At 36.3% G+C, this 22,259-nt stretch overlaps 1 protein-coding gene across 1 annotated transcript in view; it reads left to right on the forward strand.

Moving 5' to 3' along the window:
• The window catches only part of Rtl4 (retrotransposon Gag like 4), a 400,789-nt gene that overhangs the window by 365,183 nt on the left and 13,347 nt on the right, over positions 1 to 22,259 (forward strand). Inside the window, exon 3 of the mRNA XM_021153887.1 lies at positions 15,481 to 15,561. The gene's annotated coding sequence lies outside the window, so the exon portion shown is untranslated. The remainder of the gene's footprint in view (positions 1 to 15,480; positions 15,562 to 22,259) is intronic.

Raw genomic sequence — 22,259 nt, forward strand, 5'->3', positions numbered from 1 at the left:
GACAGACACATACACACAGAGTGAGAGAGAGAGAGAGAGAGAGAGAGAGAGAGAGAATATAGCACATTACTTGATATATAAGTGGACTTAAAGCCCCTCATTTGTTTCCTCACTGTATTTTATTACCATGTGTTAGATGTCAAACTAGAATTATCCACAATTGTACATATTTTAGTAAGCTGATTGCTTTGTAAGAATTGTAGCAATTTTTAGATCACAAAAAACAAAACCGGACACATGGTAGGTATTCATTAAATATGTTGACAGCCAGGTGGTGGTGGCACACGCCCTTAATCCCAGCACTTGGGATGCAGAGGCAGGCAGATTTCTGAGTTCAAGGCCAGCCTGGTCTACAAAGTGAGTTCCAGGACAACCACGGCTATAAAGAGAATCCCTGTTTCAATAAATAAATAAATAGATAGATAGATAGATAGATAGATAGATAGATAGATAGATAGATAGATAAAATAAGGTATGTTGACTAGAACTTAGTTTATCAACACCTCTTATACCAATTTTATGGGGAACAATGTAACTTACATAAAATGTTAAAATATGGTGGATAGTTTTAAACACAAATGCAAGGGATTAGTAATCCAGAGTCAATACTGTAAAGTTTACATAAAGAATTATTCTCTGCACATAGAATCTTATTTAATTATTGACTGTGAGAAAGGAAGATATAGTTAACATTTTATAGATGGGAAACCTGAGGCTTTGAGAGGTAGAGTTGCCCCAAATCATGCTCATATTTAGAAGGCTGCTCAAGAACAATAAAACAATCTAAAATTACAGTTGAATGTTCAAACTAATGCTTTTTTGACTTTCAAAACCCAATCTAAATTTAACTGATATATTAGATCCAAAGCAGCAACTCTATGCCTGAGTGTATTTTCATTGTTTGGTTTGGGGTATTTGTTTTCCTTTGAGCATGGTCTGCAGAGAACTTATGAGAATGGATAAAAATCCCTATCGAGTTAAGAATAAACGAAGGTAAAACAAGAGGTGAGAACAGCACACAGAGTGGAGAAGTCAATGAGTGGTATGGAATTTATGGATGGTAAGATGTGGGTTCATTGCAATGTGGGCTTCACCTAGAGGTGTCAACAGGATGTTATTCTAAGAGTTCAGAATTTCTCTTTTGATCTATCTATCTATCTATCTATCTATCTATCTATCTATCTATCTATCTATCTACCTTTTTATAAATAAAGGATCTCATACAACCCAGACTGGCCTCAAACTTACTATATAGCCAATGGTGACCTTGAATTTCTTTTTTCCCGAAACTTCCCCTTTTATTAAACATAGATTCTTTTTCTATACAATATAATCAGAATTTCTCAATAAAGTGTGTCAGTTCCCTGTCTCTTCTGTAAAGCTGCCTTATTATCTGATTATTTCTCATTGTCTTAGCTTATCTGCTCCCTGTCCATTTCCCTGAGTCTATGAAACATTTAAAAATGGATTTCAGAATTGTCTTTGATGCTTAAAATCATCTCAGAGTTTCACTTCATGTAACACTGCAGATATATCTACAAATTGAGGTATAGTTGACATAATAGACCGAGAGCTCTAGTAATGAATATATCTGTAGTAATCTAAAGCTGCTGAACTATGAAGACTTCTATGTAGAATTCCATTGCTGTTCTGGCTTTCCACAATATAGCAGCAATACATGTTTTGTTTTTACCCTGCAATAACAGAATATAAAGAAAATTGCTAAGCATAAAACACCATTTGGAGACCTCAGATCAAGATTGGTCCTACATGCTAACTTGTTCATAAGAGCTCTGAAAGGAGGTAGGAATTTGGTTGTGACTATATCTTTGTAAGACTTTAGATTTCGTTTATAAAATGCTCATTTAATTTCAATCCTCTGCTGTGAATGAATTAAAAGAACATTGTTCCATGGTTGTAGGGGCCTATTTTTTCCTGTCTTCACCATATTAACCTTTTCTGTGTTTCATCTTCCTATGTGTATCATATAGTAATACCTGCATTTGCTACCAGTGATGTGTTGAGAAGATTTTAAATTATTGACCTTTTTAATTTATCCTTTGTCACTATTATTTAGTAGAGATAAATAATACACAGATGAGTAGAATTCCATCTGACAAAGGAGTTATTTAGACTAGGTGATTATAAATAAGATTTTTTATTGCTTTATCTTGTTATTGGATGGGGCATCTGATTTTTACCCTGAACACCCTGTAAATTAAAAAATAAAAATTAAAAGTATTGATTTATTCCTCATCATGTGTCTGGTAGTCTACTCATAAAATAGATGGCTGGTGCTGGTGTCTGGTAGTCCAGTCATAAAATATTTGGCTGCTGCTGGTTAATGGATTTTTGTCTTATGTGCATAAAAGCATAACAATTTGCTGACTATCCCCAAGTCTTTAATCCCTGAATTAAATCGAAGCAGAATACCTTAAAACTTGTTAAATTCTGTTGCAAGTGGTTTTCAAACAATAACCTTCTTTTTTATAGTTATACATACATTTCTCAAGAGATTCCTTAATTTAAAAAAATATCTTGATATAAATGAATGAATCAAGTTGGGAGGTGGTATGGGATATGATACAGTCAGAGGGTGGATGGGGGGAATAAAATATGGAGTGTAAAAATAAATTAATTAAAATAAAAAAGTTTAAAAAAAAAGAAAAAAGAGAGTGTATGGTTTACATTTTTGGTCTTCATATTGCCCTTTCATATAAAATAGTGTAGATATTAACTGACTTCCTCTCCAAGTTCTAGGACACTGCTTATCTGTTTTCTTTCTTTTGTAAAATCATAACCCTTGCATTTCACTGGTTCCTGTGCTTCTCTACACAGGTTCATCTTTCAAATCTGAATGATTAGTACCAGTCTATAAACAGTTCTCAGATTATTTACCCAGTGGATGGGGTAATTATACAAATTTCCCTCATGGATTAATGAAAATAGGTCATGAAAACATAAGAGGAACTATGTATCAAGTTGGGACTGCTTATTTACAGATTTCCGACAAATAAAAGATTATAAATTAGATCAAGTGTAGCCTCCCTCAGCCTTGAAGCAGGCTGGTCCAGACTTTGACCTTGCTACCACTAAGAAGATTATCTAGGGTAGAGCCTTCTGACCTTGATGGCTCTATTTGCTCTTCTCCAAGACTCTGCTTCCTGCTGAAAGGTCCTTGAGAGGATCTGGAGACACATCCTGTAGATCGCCTATGGGCTGGCTCCAGGCACCAAGAATGGGCTGGCGGGGGATGGGCCTAACCTCTTTATAAGCAAGGACTCTCAGTAAACTTCAGAGGCTTTGAACAGAAAGGTTTGTCTTGGCCTCATTCTTTTCTTGCCCTCTGATCTCTTTCAGCCCCAGCCTGCCTTTCAGGGGAACCCAGTTCATGTGGCTGCAGGCGACTACACTCAAGTCTAGTTATAAAAATGTTAATACAAACTATGGAGTATGTTGATTCAGAAATGTCAATAAATACATTGTTGGCAAGATAAAAAATAACATGGTCTCTGCTATTATTCAAGACTATCTGTGGCTGTAACATAATTATTTCCATTTAGGCATTCTCCTTGATTTGTCTCCATATGATCTGATTTATCTCTGGGACTTCAAGTTATAGAAAACTTCATAGACAATGCAAAATCCTCATTGAAAACATAAAAGTTAATTATCCTTGTGTAAAGTGGTTGAAAGTAAATCTTTTGGCAGCTGCCACATGTGGGGTTGTGGCTAATGAACTTTTTGGATCCATGCCCAGGATGTGAATCTTCCATGTACACAGGTTTACTAAGATTGCAACAACTCTGAAACAGGCTGGATAGCAATTTAATAAAATGTCCCCATGTGAGAAGCAAGTTAAAATCACTAATGTCATTATGCTGACCCAGAAACAGGCTTTAAACTACTTTGGTTTTGTTTTCTTCTAGTGTACTGAGTAGTTAGGCAAAAAAAAAAAAAAAAAAAAAAAAAAAAAAAAAAAAAAAAAAAAAAAAATATTTTTTTTTTTTAAAAAAAATACATTTTTATAGTTGGATAAAAGTTTTAATTNTTTGGTTTTGTTTTCTTCTAGTGTACTGAGTAGTTAAAAAAAAAAAAAAAAAAAAAAAAAAAAAAAAAAGAAAGATAATATTAAAATATATTTACTGTTTTTAAAAATAATACATTTTTATAGTTGGATAAAAGTTTTAATTTTTGTTAAAACATAATAATTATGCATGTAGATAGGATAAAGTGTGATAATTAAATATAAATATAAAATACAATGTGGAATCATCAAATTAGGGTAACTTGTAGTTCTTATCATATTTGTTCGGTATCTCAAAATTTTCTCCTGTAGTTCTCTGTAAAAATAAAAATTAAGTTGCTACAAACTGTAGTTATCTTAGTATTCTGTGAAACACTCAATCTTGTCCTTTCCAACTGAATTTTATCACCCATTAATCAACTTCCTTCTATGTTCGCCCACCTGCTTCCTCTCCTAGCCTCTGATAATCACTGTATTCTCACCCACAGGATGAAGCTTTTCAGCTTCTGTGTGTGAATGAAAACATGCTGCATTTGTGTCCCTGTGCCCACTCAGTTTTCCTAGTGTCCTCCACTTGTGTACATCTTACCAAAATAATAAGATGCCCCTTGTTTGATTCATGGTTCTGTCCTTCCTCCACCAACATACAAATCTATTGATCCAATTATAATGGACCAATAAGTAGGGATATAAAGAACATGGTATGTAGATGTTTCTTGAAAATGTATATTTCATTCCTTTTGGCTACATACCCAGAAGTAAAACAATTGGAAAAGTAGTAATCCTATTTTTGTTTGTTTCTAAAGTGATGAAGATAAAACGTGTGGCTACAAAGCTAGGCAAGCACTGCACTCTCCACAGAGATTCACCTTCAACTCCTGGTTTATTTTAATACTTTGCTTTTTGGTACAATCGTCATGACACTTTTTTTTTTCTTTTTGACTGAACTAGTTCTCCTTTCTCACCACCATCACTAACCTTTGTAAAAAAAATTTTTGTGTTTTTAGCAGTAACCATTCTAATTGTGCAAGAAGATGTCTTTATTGTGCTTTCCATCTGGATTTACCTGATGATCACAAATGTACTTCAGTTTTCAAAATAGTTTGAGGTTCATAACCGAACTGATTGAGAAGTACTGGAACTTCCTGTATCCTCTTTCACCACATACATCCTCCTACACTGTCATCATTCCATATTGAAGTGGTATATATGCTATGATCAGTACACTTACATGATTATTATCACATATACTCCTTAATTTTCATTACGTATCACACTTAAACACTCTATGGGTTTTGATGGATCTATAATGACACATGTATCACTGTAGTATTTAATTTAACATAGACAAGTTTCATTGCCTGAAAAATCCTCTGTGATCCACGTTTTCAACCCCCTATCCCTTTTGCCCACTGCCCGACATTCATTGATATTTTTATTGTTCCCTCAGATTTCCCTTTTCTAGAATGTATCCCAGTGAAAGCATACAGCATGTAGGTTTTTTTTTTATATTGGCTTCTTTCACTGTATGTGAGTCTCCTTAATGCCTCTTAATGGCTGCATAAGTTGCTTCTTTTGAGCCCAAAATTATATTTCAATATCTGGATGTATCAGCAGTTAATGGACCCACCTACTAAAGAACACATTGGTTGTCTCTAGGTAAATGAAATTATGAATAAAGCTGACAAAATATGTGTGTGCATGTTTTGTATAGACAAAACTTTAATTTCCCTAGAGAAATACCAAAGAAGACAAATCTTAGTTGATATAGTAAGAGGATGTTGAGTTTTATTAAAAAAAAAAAAAAAAAAAGAATCCTCCCAAACTGCTTTCAAAAGCAGCTCTGTTGTGCATTTGCATCCACAGTGAAAAATTGAGTTGCTGTTACTGCACATCATGGCCAGCTTTTGGGATTTCCCGTCATTTTTTTGTTCAACTCTTTAGACAGACATTCAGGAATACCTCATTTTTTGTTTTCATTTGCAGTTCCCTAACAAGTTATATATACAATTCCCTTCTACTTCTGTTCTTATTGTATTACATTTTATGTGAATACTTCCTTTTAAACAATTCCTATGTTTGTTTTAGTTTGGAGTATGCATTTTTGTGAATCAAAGTCCATTTTAAGTTGCAAGGAGGTATGACTTTAGGACTTTATTAGAAGAAAGTACTGTAACCACTATTACCGAATTACTCTTGTAATTAGTTGTAATTGCTCCTTTCCATCCTTCTCATCATTGTTTCCATTTAGTACAAGCAAATACATATGCATGAGCAGTTAAGTAAAAGGATTGACCTTACATTACCATCACTCTTCCTTCTGACTAATACAATTTTCCCCCTCTATAGATACTTCTTGCCAAGCATGTCTACTGATATACATGGGGTCATGTTCTCCTTCACGTTAGAAGGATGTTTTTGTAGGCACTGCATTCTAGATTAGTGGAAATTTTCTTTTAACACTAAATATTTCACTCTTCTTGCTAGCTGGTTTTTTGAAAAACCGGTTATAACTCTTACCTTTGCCACTGAATAAGCACGAAATCATCCCTGTCATTAAAAATCATCAACAACAACAACAAAAATAAAACTATATCTGAATTTATGAAATCAGAAAATAATAAGCCCTAGAATCAGATTATTGCTTTGCCCTGGAATCAGATTGTTTTAATCCTGGAGGAAGGAAGTTTTCTTGATTGGCGATCTTTGTGATTACTAGATCTTTGTTTAATGCCTAACATTAATTTTGGAAAAAATTCCCTGTCATTATTATTCATGTTTCTTCTTACATTGTATGTGTATCCCTAGCATTACCTCTTTTGAATTCTTATATTAATTTTAGTTATCCCTGACAATTTTATACAAAGACACAATGAAACATGATCATATCCACACTCATTTTTTCCTATCCAGTTCCCCTCAAGTTCCCTCTAACATGACTCCCTCCCAATTTCATATCCTCATTTTATTATTGGTTTTGATAACCCAGCAAGTATAATTAGTTGGCATATGTATGGGGCCATCTACTGGAACAAAGGAAATCTATTGAGTCCCTGTTCTCTTGGCTTTATAACTTGAGAGTTTCTTATTGTCATATAGTCAAGCTCGCAGACTCCTTCACCAACTTTGGTAGTGTATTAAACTAACAAAGATATTCTTCATTATAGATGCAGTATATTTTTCAAGTATTTCATTTCTGACATAAACATTTTGATATATATGTATACACACACACACACACACGAGCAATTAGGTTAGAAAGAGACACTTTGCTTTCACTTATTCCTTATGACAAATGCCACATATGTAGTGGTATAGAACATGCTATATGAATGTGTCTATATAACATATAAAAACCAGACCAAGGTAATTGATATCACCTTAAATAATGTCCAAACCATGTATAGAAACATTGAAGACTTTGCATACTAGCAGTTTTCCTATATTACATTAGTTTTTTACAAATGACAATGATCTTTATTTTTGTTGTTGTTGCATAGGGTTCCAGAAGAGACCTGGTGACTGCAAATAAGTTAAAGACTTCTGCTTTTTCTTTAACTTTTACCTTTTTTACAATCCAATCATTACCACCCTCCTGGTCCACCCTCCCACACTTCCTCAACCCATTCCTACTCCCCCCTGTATCCAAGAGGATCTTCCAACCTCACTCCTAGCCCACCCTCCTGCCAGGCCTCCACACTCCCTGGGGTCTTAAAGTCTCGCTCACTGAGGCCAGACCAAGAAGTCCTCTGCTGTATATGTGTTGGGGGCCTAGCAGGAGCTAATGTATGCTGCCTAGTTGGTGGCTCAGTGTCTGAAAGATGTCAGAGTTCCAGGTTAGTTGAGACTTCTGGTCTTCCTAAGGGGTCGCACTCCTCCTCAGCTTCCTCGATCATTCCCTAATTCAAACACAGGGGTCCCCAGCTTCTCTCAATTGGTTGAATGTAAGTATGTGCCTCTGTCTTAGTCACCTGTTTGTTGGGCCTCTCAGAGGACACCCATGTCTGCAAGCACACCACAGCATCAGTAACAATGTCGGGACCCCGGACCTCCCATTGAGATGAATGCCAAGTTGAGACAACCACTTGACCACTTTTCCCTTAGTCTCTTCTCCATTTTTGTCCCTGCAATTCTTTTCATCAGGAATAATTCTGGATCAGAGTTTTTGTCTGTGGGATGACAATGGCATCCCTCCATATGATGCCCTGTCTTTTACTGGGGAAATACTCTACAAGTTCCCTCTTAGGCATTCCATCTATGGTCCTGTGAGTCTCTTACCTCCTAGGTTTCTGGTACTTTCTAGAGGGTCCCCCCCTCCAGGTTTCATATTTGATTCATTCTGCTGACCCTCAGGGCTTTTCTCTTCTTCATTCCCCTAATTTTTGACCATGTTCCCCTTTTCCTCCCCATCCCCTCTCCCACCCAGTTCCCTCCCACCCTTTGTCTCCTGTGATTGCTTTCTTCTCCCTCCCAAGAGGGGTTGAAGCACCCTTACTTGGGTACTTCAGCTTTTTAACCTTCTTGAGTTCTGTGGATTGCATCCTAGGTATTCTGTAATTTTTGGCTAATATCCACTTATTAGTGAGTACATACCATGCATATCCTTTTGGGTCTGAGTTACCTCACTCAGTGTGATATTTTTTAGATCCATTCATTTGCCTGCAAAACTCATAACGACCTCTTTCTTAATAGCTGAATGGTATTCCATTGTGTAAATGAACCACATTTTCTGTATCCATTCTTCTGTTGCGGGACATCTTGTGTTGTTCCAGCTTTTGGCTATCACAGATAAGGCCTCCATGAACATAGTGGAACACGTGCTCCTGTGGCACAGTGGAGCATATTTTGAGTATATGCCCAAGAGTGGTATAGCTCAGTCTTCAGGTAGATCTATTTCCAGTTTTCTGAGTAACCTCCAGATTGATTTCCAGAGTGGTTATACCAGCTTGCAATCCCACCAACAAATGAGGAGTATTCCTCTTTCTTCACATTCTCTCTAACATGAGCTGTCACCTAAGTTTTTGATCTTAGCCATTCTGATTGGTGTAAGGTGGAATCTCAGGATTATTTTGATTTACATTTCCATGATCGCTAAGGACTTGGAGCATTTCTTTAAGTGCTTCTCAGCCATTTGAGATATTTCTCTTATGGATTCTCTGTTTAGCTCTATACTCCATTTTTTTGATTGGGTTGATTGGGTTTTGGGAGGTTAGCTTCTTGAATTCTCTATATATTTTGGATATTAGCCCTCTATCAGATGTAGGGTTAGTGAGGATATTTTTCCCAATCAGTATGTTGTGGATTTGTTCTATTGACTATGTCCTTTGCCTTATTAATTCTTGATCTTAGAGCCTGAGCCACTGGAGTTCTATTTAGGAAATTTCTTCCCATGAAGTCAAGGTTCTTTCCCACTTTCTCTTCTATTAGATTCAGTGCATCTGGTTTTATGTTGAGGTGCTTGATCCACTTGGACTTGAGCTTTGTGCATGTGACAAATATGGATCTATTTTCATTTTTCTACATATAGACTGCCAGTTAGACCAGCACCATTTACTGAAGATGCTTTCATTCTCCATTGTATATTTTTGGCTGTTTTGTCAAAATCAAGCATCCATAAATGTATGATTTTATGTCTGGGTCTTTGATTCTATTCCATTGATCAGCCTATCTGTCTCTGTACTAATACTATACTACTTTTATCACTATTGATCTGTAGTACAGCTTGAGGTCAGGGATGGTGATTCCTCCAGAAGTTCTTTTATTGTTAAGAATTGTTTTTGATATCCTGGGTATCTTGGTTTTCCATACAGAGTTGAGAATTGCTCTTTCCATGCATTTGAAGAATTGTGTTGGAATTTTGATATCAATTATATTGAATCTGAAGATTGCTTTTGGTAGGATGACCATTTTTACTATGGTTATCCTACCAATCCATGAACATAGGAGATCTCTCCATTTTCTGAGGTCTCCTTTGATTTCTTTGTTGAGAGACTTGAATGAAGTTATTGTCATATAGATCTTTCACTTGTTTGGTTAGAGTTACCCCCAAGATATTTTATATTATTTATGACTATTGTGAAGAGTGTTGGTTCCCTATTTTCTTTCTCAGCCCATTTATCATTTGTATAAAGGAAGGCTACTGATTTGTTTGAGTTAAATTTATATCTAGCCACTTTGCTGAAGTTATCAGCTGTGGAAGATCTATGGTAGAAATTTTGGGGTCACTTAAGTAAACTATCATATAATCAGCAAATAATTATTCCTTGACTTCTTCTTTGCCAATTTGTATTCCTTGATTTCCCTTTGTTGTTTTATTGCTATAGCTAGAACTTCTAGTACTATATTGAATAAATATTGGGAGAATAGGAATCCCTTGTCTTGTCCATGCTTTTAGTGGGATTGATTCAGGTTATTTCTCCATTGAATTTGATATTGGTTGTTGGCTTGCTTTTTGTTTTAGTCAGTGTTTCTATTCCTGCACAACCATCATGACCAAGAAGCAAGTTGGGGAGGAAAGGGTTTATTCGGCTTACACTTCCATACTGCTGTTCATCACCAAAGGAAGTCAGGACTGGAACTCAAGCAGGTCAGAAAGCAGGAGCTGATGTAGAGGCCATGGAGGGATGTTCTTTACTGGCTTGCCTCCCCTGGCTTGCTCAGCCTGCTCTCTTATAGAACCCAGGACTACCAGCACAGAGATGGTCCCACCCACAAGGGGCCTTTCCCCCTTGATCACTAATTGAGAAAATGCCTTACAGTTGGATCTCATGGAGGCATTTCCTCAACTGAAGCTCCTTTCTCTGTGATAACTCCATCTGTGTCAAGTTGACACAAAAATAGCCAGTACAATTATGTTTTCATTATATTTAGGTATGGACCTTGAATTCCTGATCTCTTCAACACATTTAACATGAAGTGGTGTTGTATTTTGTCAAATGGTTCTTCAGCATCTAATGCGATGATCATGTGATTTTTTTCTTTTAGTCTTGTAATACGTAGTGTTAATAACACAGTGGATTATGTTAATGGATTTTCGTATATTGAACCAACCCTTCATCCCTGGGATGAAGCCTACTTGATCGTGTTGAATGATGGTTTTGATGTGTTCTAAATTTGGTTTGTTAGAATTTTTGAGTATTTTTGCATTGATACTCATAAGTGAAATTGGTTTGAAGTTCTCTTTTTTGTTGGGTCTTTGTATGGTTTTTGTAGCAGAGTAATTGTGGCTTCATAGAATAAAGTAGGTAGTGTTCTTTCTGCTTCTATCTTATGGAATCGTTTGCGGAATGTTGGTATTAGCTCTTATTTCAAGGTGTTGTAGAATTCCACACTAATGTCATCAGGCCTGTTTTGTTTTTTTTTTTTTTGTTTGTTTGTTTGTTTTCTTTGTTTGTTTGTTTGTTTGTTTGTTTTTTGGCCTGAAAGGGTTTTCATGATTTCTTCTATTTCCTTAAGGGAGATGGGTCTGTTTAGATAGTTTACCTGCTCTTGATTTAACTTTAGTAAGTAGAATCTGTCTAGAAAATCATCCTATTTCATCTGGATTTTCAAGTTTTGTTGAGTATAGGCTTTTGTAGTAGGATCTGATGATTTTTTGAATTTCCTCCATTTCTGTTCTTGTATCTCCCTTTTCATTTCTGATTTTGTTAATTTGGATATTGTCTCTGTGCCCTTTAGTTAGTTTGGCTAGGGGATTATCTATCTTGTTCATTTCTCAAAAAACCAGCATTTGGTTTTGTTGCTTTGTATCTTTTTGTTTGTATTTGGTTGTGTTTGGTCCTGAGATTAACTGTTTCCTGCCATATACTCCTGTTGGGTGTGTTTGCTTCTTTTTGTTCTAGGGTTTTCAGGTATGCTGTTAAGTTGCTAGTATAGGATCTTTCCAAGTTCTTTACAAGGTCACTTAGTGCTGTGAATTTTTCTCTTGGCACTGCTTTCATTGTGTCCCATAAGTTTGGGTATGCTTTGTCATCATTTTCATTGAATTCCAGGAAGTCTTTAATTTCTTTATTTACTCCCTGACCAAGTAAGTAGAGAGTTGTTCAGTTTCTGTGGGTATGTGGGTTTTCTGTTGTTTTTGTTGTTATTGAAGTCTAGCCTTAGTCTGTGGTGATCTGATAGGATGCATAGGATTATTTAAATCTTCTTATATCTGGTGAGGCCTGTTTTGTACCAATTATATGGTTCATTTTGGGGAAGGTACCATGGGGTGCTGAGAAGAAGGCATATTCTTTTGTTTTAGGATGAAATGTTCTATAGATATCTGATAAATCCATTTGGTTCATAACCTCTATTAGTTTTACTGTGTCTCTGTTTGGTTTCTGTTTCAATGACCTGTCCATTAGTGAGAGTGGGTTGTTGAAGTCTCCCACTATTATTGTTTGGGGTTGAATATGTACTTTGAACTTTAGTAAAGTTTCTTTTATGAATGTGGATGCCCTTGCATTTGGAGCATAAATGTTCAGATTCCTTGATGTTGATATTAAAGACAGATGATTGTTAGTTACTGTTTTGTTTGTAGTAGGTGGCATTATGAGTATGTGATTCTCTCCTTTTGGTTTTCTTGTGAGATGATTACTTTCTTGTTTTTTTTTTTTTCCCCTTTGGTGTTAGTACCCTCCTTGTGTTTGAGTTTTCCTTCTAGAATCTTTCTGTGGAGCTGGATTTGTGGATAGATCTTGTTAAACTTGGGTTTTGTCCTGGAATATCTTGGTTTCTCCATCTTTGATGATTGAAAGTTTTGCAGGGTATAGTAGCCTGGGCTGGCAATTGTGTTTACTTAGTATCTGCATGACCTCTTTTCAGGCTCTTCTGGCTTTTAGGGTCTCTGTTTGGAAGTCTGGTGTAATTCTGATAGATATGCCTTTATATGTTACTTGGTCTATTTCTCTACAGCTTTTCTATTCCTTTTGTTGTTGTTGTTCTATGCATGTAGTGGTTTGATTATTATGTAACAAGTGGATTTTATTTTCTGATATAATCTGTTTGGTGTCCTATAGGCTTCTTATACATTTATGGTCATCTCCTTCTTTAGGTTGGGGAAGTTTTCTTCTATGATTTTTTGAAGACCTTTTCTTGTCCTTTGAGCCAGAAATCTTTGCTCTCTTCTATTCCTGTTATTCTTTAGTTTGGTCTTTTCATTTCCTAGATTTCCTGGATGTTTTGGCTTAGGAGATTTTAATGTTTTGAATTTTCTTTGACAGTTAAGGTATTTTTTGTGTTTCAGATTCTCACCTCTATCTCTTGTATTCTATTGTTGATGCATGCATCTATAGCTCCTGACCTCTTTCCTAGGATTTCCATTTTCAAGGTTGCCTCCATTTGTGTTTTATTTATTGTTTGTACTTCTATTTTTAGGTCTTGGACTGCTTTGTTCAATTCTTTTACTTGTTTGATTGTGTTTTTCTGTACGTCTTTAAGGGATTCATTTATTTCCTCTTTATGGACTTCTACCAGTTTACCTGTGTTTTCCTGTATTTTTTTTTCAGTAAGTTATTTATATCCTCCTTAAAGGACTGTATTATCTTTATGAGATAGGATTTTAGGTCAACATCCTGCTTTTCAGGTGTGTCGGGTATCCAGAGCTTGCTGTGGTTGGAAAACTGGGTTATGATGGTGCCAGAATGAATGTATTGAATATATTGGCTTCTGTTGCTTATGGTCTTGCACTTGCCTCTTGCCACCTAGTTATCTCTGGCATTAACTAGCCTGGGTGTCTCTTTCTGAATCCTGCCTCCAGCATGCCTGGCTTGCTGCAAGACTCCTGGGAGACCTGTTCCCTGACTGCAATGGATCTCCTGGGAAGCCTTCAGAATGTGGGGTCTTCAGGGGAGCAGACAAACTGATGATCTGCCCTGACGGATGGCACAGGCCAAACTACATTAATTTTTTTTCAAGTGTAATTGCCTCAATGTGCTACCAACCATTTGCAGTTATTTGGCCTATCCAACTGCACCTGTACCTGTTAGCCATCTGATCTCATTCCTTCCACCTGACTAGTTTTCTCAGCTTCTCTTATCCACTGTTTTATTCTCTAGCTGGTAAGAGCAGCTTATTTAGTTTATGCATTGAAATGTAATCTTTGAACATGAGTAAAAAATATGTTAACATGTCTATTTTGTCATACCTTAGACTGTCCATTCCTGTCGACATGACTCATAGGTTCTTCTTGTCACATGTCTCCATTCCCTTAAGGTGTTTGGTATATTAATCACAGTTTGATTTGGTTTAGTTTTTGTTTTTTAAACAGTTTTTCATTAGTGATTTTTAAATGTTTTTACAGGTAATGGATATAATCATAAAGTATTGTTCTAGGTTTGTTTTTGTTTCTATAATGAAAAAATACTGTGACCAAAAGTAACCTAGGGCACAAATGATTTATTTTATCTCACCATTCAAAGTCCATCATAACAGGGAGGTCACAGCAGGAACCTGAAGCAGCTGACTATGTCATATCTATAGGCAACAGCAGAATTTTTATTTTTAATTGTTTTTTTTAACTTATTCACTTTACATCCCACTCTTTGTTCCCTCCTCTTTGTCACCCCTACACAATCCTTCCCAAACCCCTCCCTTTCTCCTCTGGGTAGATAGAGGTCCCCCTGGGTATCTACCCACCCTGGCACATCAACTCTCTCTGAGCCTAGGCACAACCTCTCCCACTGAAGCCAGACAAGGCAGCCCAGGTAGAACATACCCCACATATAGGCCATAGCTTTAGGAAAAGCTCCCATGTTTCAGTCAAGAACAGAATTTTTTATCCAATTTAGGTTCCTGCACTTCTGTGTGGGTCTGGTGCTTTGGGGGGTCTTTCCATTGCCTTTCTGGCTTTTTGTTCTGGGTTGAACATTTATTCTGAAAGGGAAACAAAAGAAACGGAGATAAATAATCCTTTTGCAATGCACTGATAAGATATGAGGCATATGAAGTATTCCATAGTTTAGTAATTAGTCCCAAATCTTTTGGTTAGCTTGTGCCTATGGCAAGTAAATGTGACAAGTGCTTCTTAAAATTTTGTTTACCCTTTATGTGGGAGAGAATAACTCATAGGAGCTAAGCTCACTTATCTTTCTTCCTTTACATCAAACATCAGGGAAGACTACTTCTATCTTTAATTACATAGAAGTCTGGAGAAGACTGGGTTTCTTTCTGTATGTCCAGTAGCCAAAGAGGGTTAAGTGCTGATAAAACTCCAATGAATTAGGTTTTGATTAAATATTTTCTCCTCAGGGCAGGCCTTGTTAAAAAAGAACAGAACGCTCTGCAGCTTTCCTAATGGTTACTTTCACCCTCCACATGCTGATAACACCAGAGCCCCCCACCCCCACCCCTGCCAACCTTCACTGTGAGAACCTGGAGGCATTGGTGGAGTTCAACCCACAAATGGCTGGGAGTGTCCTCATACTGAGTGTCCTAAAAATTCTTCACTCACTGCTGTCCATTCTGACCCTCAGGGAACTTATGAACAGAAACTCAGGCCTTCCTACCTCCACATTGGTTCTCGTTGAAGTATCAGCTTGTGAGTTTCTACTCTGGTAAGTTGGGAGTTTTCTCTCTCTCTCTCTCTCTCTCTCTCTCTCTCTCTCTCTCCCTGCCTCTTTAACTTGAAGACTCAGATGTTTGCTCACACTGGACCATCTCTGGTTGGGTGTGTACTTGCTTTTGGGAAAAGCAGCTACATTTAAACTTGTTTCATAACTATAAACCAGAAGTAAACCTTAGAATTTTAGAAACTTATTTATTGCCTGGGCACTCTATCTTTACCATGAGTCACCTTATTTTTTTGAGGAGGGCAGATATGTGGCAGTCTTCCTATTACCTCAGAATGATTCTTTTTAAAAAAATTAGGTATTTTCTTCATTTACATTTCAAATGCTATCCCCAAAGTCCCCCATACCCCCCCAATCCCCTACCCACCCACTCCCACTTCTTGGACCTGGCGTTCACCTGTACTGAGGCATATAAAGTTTGCAAGACCAAGGGACCTCTCTTCCCAATGATGGCCGACTAGGCCATCTTCTGCTACATATGCAGCTAGAGACACGAGCTCCGGATGTACTGGTTAGTTCATATTATTGTTCCACGTATAGGGTTGCAGAGCCCTTTAGCTCCTTGGGTACTTTCTCTAGCTCCTCCATTAGGGGCCCTGTGTTCCATCCAATAGATGACTGTGAGCATCCACTTCTGTGTTTGCCAGGCACCGGCATAGCCTCACGATTCTTAATATTGGTAGGATTTGTGAATGTCAGGATTATTGGCTGTAACTCCATGTCCAGATCCTTGGTTCCTTTCGGTATCAGCTAAACTATTATTAAGCTATCATATCATCATCACCACTACCTAGCTACCCTCTATACTCACAGACTTTTGCACATTTTCATAATCTTCAGAAATTACTCAGACTGAATGTCAGCTATGCATGCAGACATTTTCAAAGAAAGAAAATATCAGTATTGATGAAGTGTCTGTGACTGCAGCAACTTTAGAATAGTTTCAATTCTTCCCAAGAGTTTCATAAAATAGCATTCTGGTCTTCATGGTGACTAACAGTTCCATGACCTCATGATGCATCACCAGTAACTATCTGCCTTAGCATTTGAGCTCATTTTGGGTATAAAAAGGAAAGAGAAGGGAAGGAGGGAATTTCAAGGGTGACAGAGAGGTAGCAGAAGTAAAACATATTTTACAGAGGAAGCTAAGAAAATATATAACAAATGAGCCAGGTGATCATATCTTAAGAATCATTGAAGAGGCATAAACAAAGATTTAAAATGATTTCTCTAATTTAAGCATTGCCTAAGGATAATTCATTAAGTTATTACATCTAAACATAGTCTGTTTCTTTTGTCCATTTAAAAAAAGTTCTTTATCAGATGTTCGTGTTCAAATATTTAATTATTTTGCCTATCATTGTATCATAAACATTGTTCTAGAGGTTTCTTCTCCTATTTAATGAACTTCATTCAATTTCCTCTTTATGAAAACTGGACATGTTTAATAATGAAATACAAAAAGTAGGATAGAGTGAATAGGAAGAGTCATAGACATTTGGGGGTAAAAAAAAATCTATCATCCTATTCCTCACTATCAAAAAAAATCTCAATTCTCGAAAGTGTAACCTCCTCATCTTCTCAGGTAATGGGAGTTCAAGACAAAATCCTGTTACTTTAGAGAAATCAGTAGGTCTCCTAAAATTGCCAGTCTCCTTGGGAACATAAAACAGTATTTCTGGAAGCAAATATAATGTGTTGTTCTATTTTATATTTGTATTTGTATAAATCAGTAGGGTACTTGGAATAACCAGAAAGTTTCTTGGCAACCCCTGACATTTTCTTCAGTTTTGAGAGGTGAGAGTATTCTCTTTATATTGTGGGCATTCATGTGCAAATATCTGATACTTTCACAACATAAACCTGACATATAACCCAAGGCCTGCTATTTTGTAAAACTTTTAGCCCTCTCATTTGGTCAGCTTCATACATTAGCCATTTCCTCATGGCTCAGACAAAGGCAGCACTAAACAAAGATGCTTGCTGGCAGACACAGGGTGGCTTATGAGCTGTGAAACACAGGGTTAGCATTTAGGACATTTGATCTCTATAGTGGATTTCTTTGACTTTGTCATCTATACAATATGCATAATCAGTGTCTTTCATCTGTCAATTGTAGTATGTAGAGATGGTCAACAATTTTCACAATCTTCAAAATTTAGTAAATCCAATCATGCATATAAACTGCCATATGTTAAATACTATATTATTGCTGTGAAGAGACACCATGAATAAAAAAATTCTTATAAAAAAAACATTTAGTTGGGACTCACAGTTTTAGATGATTAGTCCATCATCATCATCATCATCATCATCATGGTGGGAAGTAGGCAAGCATGATGCTGGAACAGTAGCTGAAAACTTTACATCCTGATCTGAAAGCCCATCCCTAGTGCCATACCTCCTCCAACAAGGCCATATCTCCTCCTATAGGATACACCTCCAATCATTCCCAAACAGTCCCAGTAACTGAGAACCAAAGATTTGAAAATATGAGCCTATGTGGGGTGCCTTAGTTAGGGTTTTATTACTGTGAAGAGGCAACATGACCATGGCAACTTTTATAAAGAAAAACATTTAATTTTCACAATGGTAAATATGGTAGCATGCAAGCAGAAGTGGTGCTAGAGAGGTGCCTACAAGTTCTACATCTTGATCCACAAACAGAAGAAGGAGACTCTATGCCACAGAGAACATAGTTTAAGCATAGGAGGTTTCAAATCCTGCCTCCACAGTGGCACACTTCCTCCAACAAGGCCACACCTATTCCAACAAGGCCATACCTCCTAATAGTGCCACTCTCAATGGGCCAAGAATTTAAACACATGAATATATAGGGGCTACAACTTTTCAAATCACCACAAGGGGCATTCTCATACAAACCACTACATATACTTTATATCTTATTGTTCAGCAGCTTCTGCCTACTTTCCTATCGTTGCTAATCCACCTTACTATAACTTTGTCTTGTAGAAAAGTCTAAACAGCAATGAAGTGGCACACAATGGGCAGAGGGATGCAGATAGATTGTCTTAATCTGTTTTGTGTTTTAATGATTAAATACATGATCTGGGCAACCTTATTAAACAAAAGAAGTTACGTGAATTATGATTTGGGTGCCTAAAGAGATTTGAACCTGACTGATACCATTGTTCTGATGAGTACTTCTTTGGCTATGTTCTAACATGGCAGAAAAACAGGGAGGAAAAAGGTCCTGTACCTAACAGACAACATATATTGGAGCCCTAAGTTGTAATAATTTAAACTTATAAAGCCAAATTTAATCCTGCTGAGATTCAACATGATTTGGGGGAGCAGAATCAATGTACCTTTATGGTTATGAGGTAGAAATCCCATCACCCAGATCTCTTCTACTAGATTATGTTCTTAATGATTGCACCATCTCACTCCCACAACTCTAGGAACTGAACCTCTAGCACATGAAATTTTAATGATCAATTATTCAAACCATAGAAGAGAACAAGTTAGGGAACTAAAGGAATTTACACAATTTAACAAATTCTTTTGCTCAATTCCACTCTATTAATTACCAGATAATCACTGGTCAAGCAGTCCAATGTAATTTGTTAATTTGTGGAACATCTAAATTAGAGTAACATGGGGTTGACTTTGAACTTTGGCATTTCTTCACCATAAGGTCTTAGGAAAGTCAATTAGCCTTTCAAAATTATTTTTATCCTTATAAAATGATGATAAATGGGACTTTTAAAGGTTGTTTTTATAACTAAATGAAATTATAGATGTAGATGGAATAGGTTAGTCAGGTTCAAAACAAATACTCTATATGACATGGTGGTATTAAAGGCTGTTATGTGTTGTTGTTTTTGGATTGCATACCTGCCAAGGATTCTGTCTTCATTAGCATCATTGTTTAAGCGGACTGAAAGCCCATTTTATAACTTTACAGGTAAGGCCATGGTACCTCAGCAATTTGGTACCTACTCGGTCATTGGGATTATTTCTGCCTTTTTAATGCTTCACTCATCTTTATAACTGTAGGTTCATTGGACACTATGGTCCTGGTACTTAAAGATTTCCTAAGGTATCAACAAATAGATCTAATTCAAATTATTATTAAGTGGTTGTAATGTTAACTATCTAGTTCATCACTGTTTGCTCACAGGTGAGGGTCTACTTTGCTACATCACATCACAGAATATGAAATCATGGTGGCCATGCATCTAATGGAATATAGAACTTGTAAAGATAGAAAACCTGAGAGTGAACAGGCATGTCATGATTTTTTATAGCAACTTGCTCTTGTGAGAAAATAATGTGGTATCACAAAAGCCTTTTAATTCTTTCCAAGGAAGTGGCTTAAGTCTTAATTTCTTTATACTCTTACTTCACTTCTTAAAAGTTTGAGAACCTTGACATCACTATATTGAGAATCAAATCTCAAACATATTAAACATAATGAGACAAACTTAAACATAATTTTAAGAGAATATTTTATATTTATTGTGAGAGTTGTGATTAATTTTCAGTATTCCTTTTTTCCTCTTCAGTGATGACAATACCTGAACAAGTCATTAAAAATCACTTCTATCAGCAAGGCATGGTGGTGCAAGCCTTTAATCCCAGCACTTGGGAGGCAGAGGCAGGAAGATGTCTGAGTTTGAGGCCAGCCTGGTCTACACCAGGACAGCCAGAGCTACACAGAGAAACCCTGTATCCCCCCCCAAAAAAAAATCACTTATATCACTGTTGATTATTGTCTCTATAGGGTTTGAAATACAGCATGACAAAACTTCTTTAGAGCCAGTAAAATTCCACCATGATCTTTATTATCTTTGAGGAATAATCTATAATATGTGAACTTTTTGTTTTGAGATGGTACAGAGGCTAGATAATTTTCCTTTTTGTCACTTTCAAATGTTAGTTCTTGCTGAAAGTATATTTGTAGATGAAAATAACTGATTAAACATTGTATAATGATACCAATTACTTTAAACACTTTAAAGCAACTTTAAAATAAAATGAGTACTTGAGGAAAGAAAATGGAAGATAGAGGAGCACAATTGTTCTATATATCCAAGGACAGATGCATTTAAAGGCACCTAGCACAGTAGTACATTGCTTCTACTCTAAATTTACTCTGATTTACTCTAAATGTGCTGTTTGAGTACAGCTGTAAACATCCCTAAGGATACTGATTCCATGTTGTTTATTGAGCAATACAGGTTTGTCTCTAGAAGCAAATGAACTTACATACTTTTGTCTAGTTTTTTTTTTTCTTGAATTACTGTTTTTCAATGAAAATAAGAGATCATGTAGTTTGGAATATGTCACTCTGAAACAATTTTCAAACTCCCTGAAGACTGAATCTCTGAGGTCTAGTGGCATGCTACAACCAATTTTTTACAGTGACACATCCTCACAGAAGTTAGAATGACTTGACAGTCTGACAGACACTTAAAGTGTGAAGTTGAATTAAAGATATATCACTCCTGATGGATCTATTAAAAAAAATGCTGTCAGTTGAAGTAAGCACTATTCTAAGAACATATAGTACCATATCAGGGCTAGAGGGTGTTAGATAGAAAAAAAAAGCATTGGCAGATGGACAATTTTTGATAGGCCTTTGTGAATGTGAAAACAAAGCTGAGAAAGAGTTTGGAAGTCCTCATCTGTTGCCCTTCTTTGAAATACATATTTAGAAGCTCTTTGACTTTCCTCCAGTCTCCCATGATTACCTACTTAAGCTATCTCATAATCTACATGCTGTGTCTGGGGGGAGTGGAGACAGGCATGGAATTCTAGACAAAAATATCTTACTGTTGCTCTGCCTGTAAGTCCATCACCAGAACTTCTTGCTTGGGAAATATACTATAACTCTAAGAAAGGAATTGTCTCAAGTTACTATAGGAAGAATGATTTTTTTTTCCAACCTTTTGTGGTCCAAGAACAGTAAGCATTGGATGAAAAAACAAACAAACAAACAAACAAACAAACAAACAAAACAAAACAAAACAAAACAAAAACAAAAAAACAGAATAAAGTTCAGGGTATAATAAAGGGCAGAGGTTACATTTAGATATTATTTACTTCATACTCCCATAGAAATATTTGGAGACATTCATGCAATTCTCATTTAATGCATGGCTGTGCTTCAAAATATTACCATCTGTAGTTACTGAAAACTCTGTCCTTAGCAAAGATGTGTCAACAGCATTACATAGTTCTCAATGGTAGAAGGTCCATCTTGTAAGAATTCCAAACCTATTTCTTTGTTTTATGCATACTATAAATATTTATTGTTCACAGAAGTAGAGTCAGTTGTGGTGGTCTTAAACACATACATATATTTGCCAAAACCTGTCAACTAAGGCCAGGTATTGTCATGAAGATCTTTAACTGAAGCACTCTGGAGCAAAAAGTAGGAGGATCTCTGTAGGTTCAAAGCCAACCTGGTCAACATAGTGAATTCTATGCCAGTTAGTGCTATATACTGAGACCTTGTCCCTAAAACAAAAGCATTAACTATGCATTTCAAGTAACTATATTTTATTTTTGGTAAATTACATATCCAATAAAACAGATTTTAGGCCAGCATTATACATAACAAATTAGATATTATTAGAAATGTGATTTAGAGAAAGGCCATTTGTTTGTTTGAGTTAATTTTATATCCAGCTACTTCACCGAAGCTGTTTATCAGG

Source organism: Mus caroli, chromosome X, assembly GCF_900094665.2.
Source record: "Mus caroli chromosome X, CAROLI_EIJ_v1.1, whole genome shotgun sequence".
Classification (NCBI taxonomy): Eukaryota; Metazoa; Chordata; class Mammalia; order Rodentia; family Muridae; genus Mus; species Mus caroli.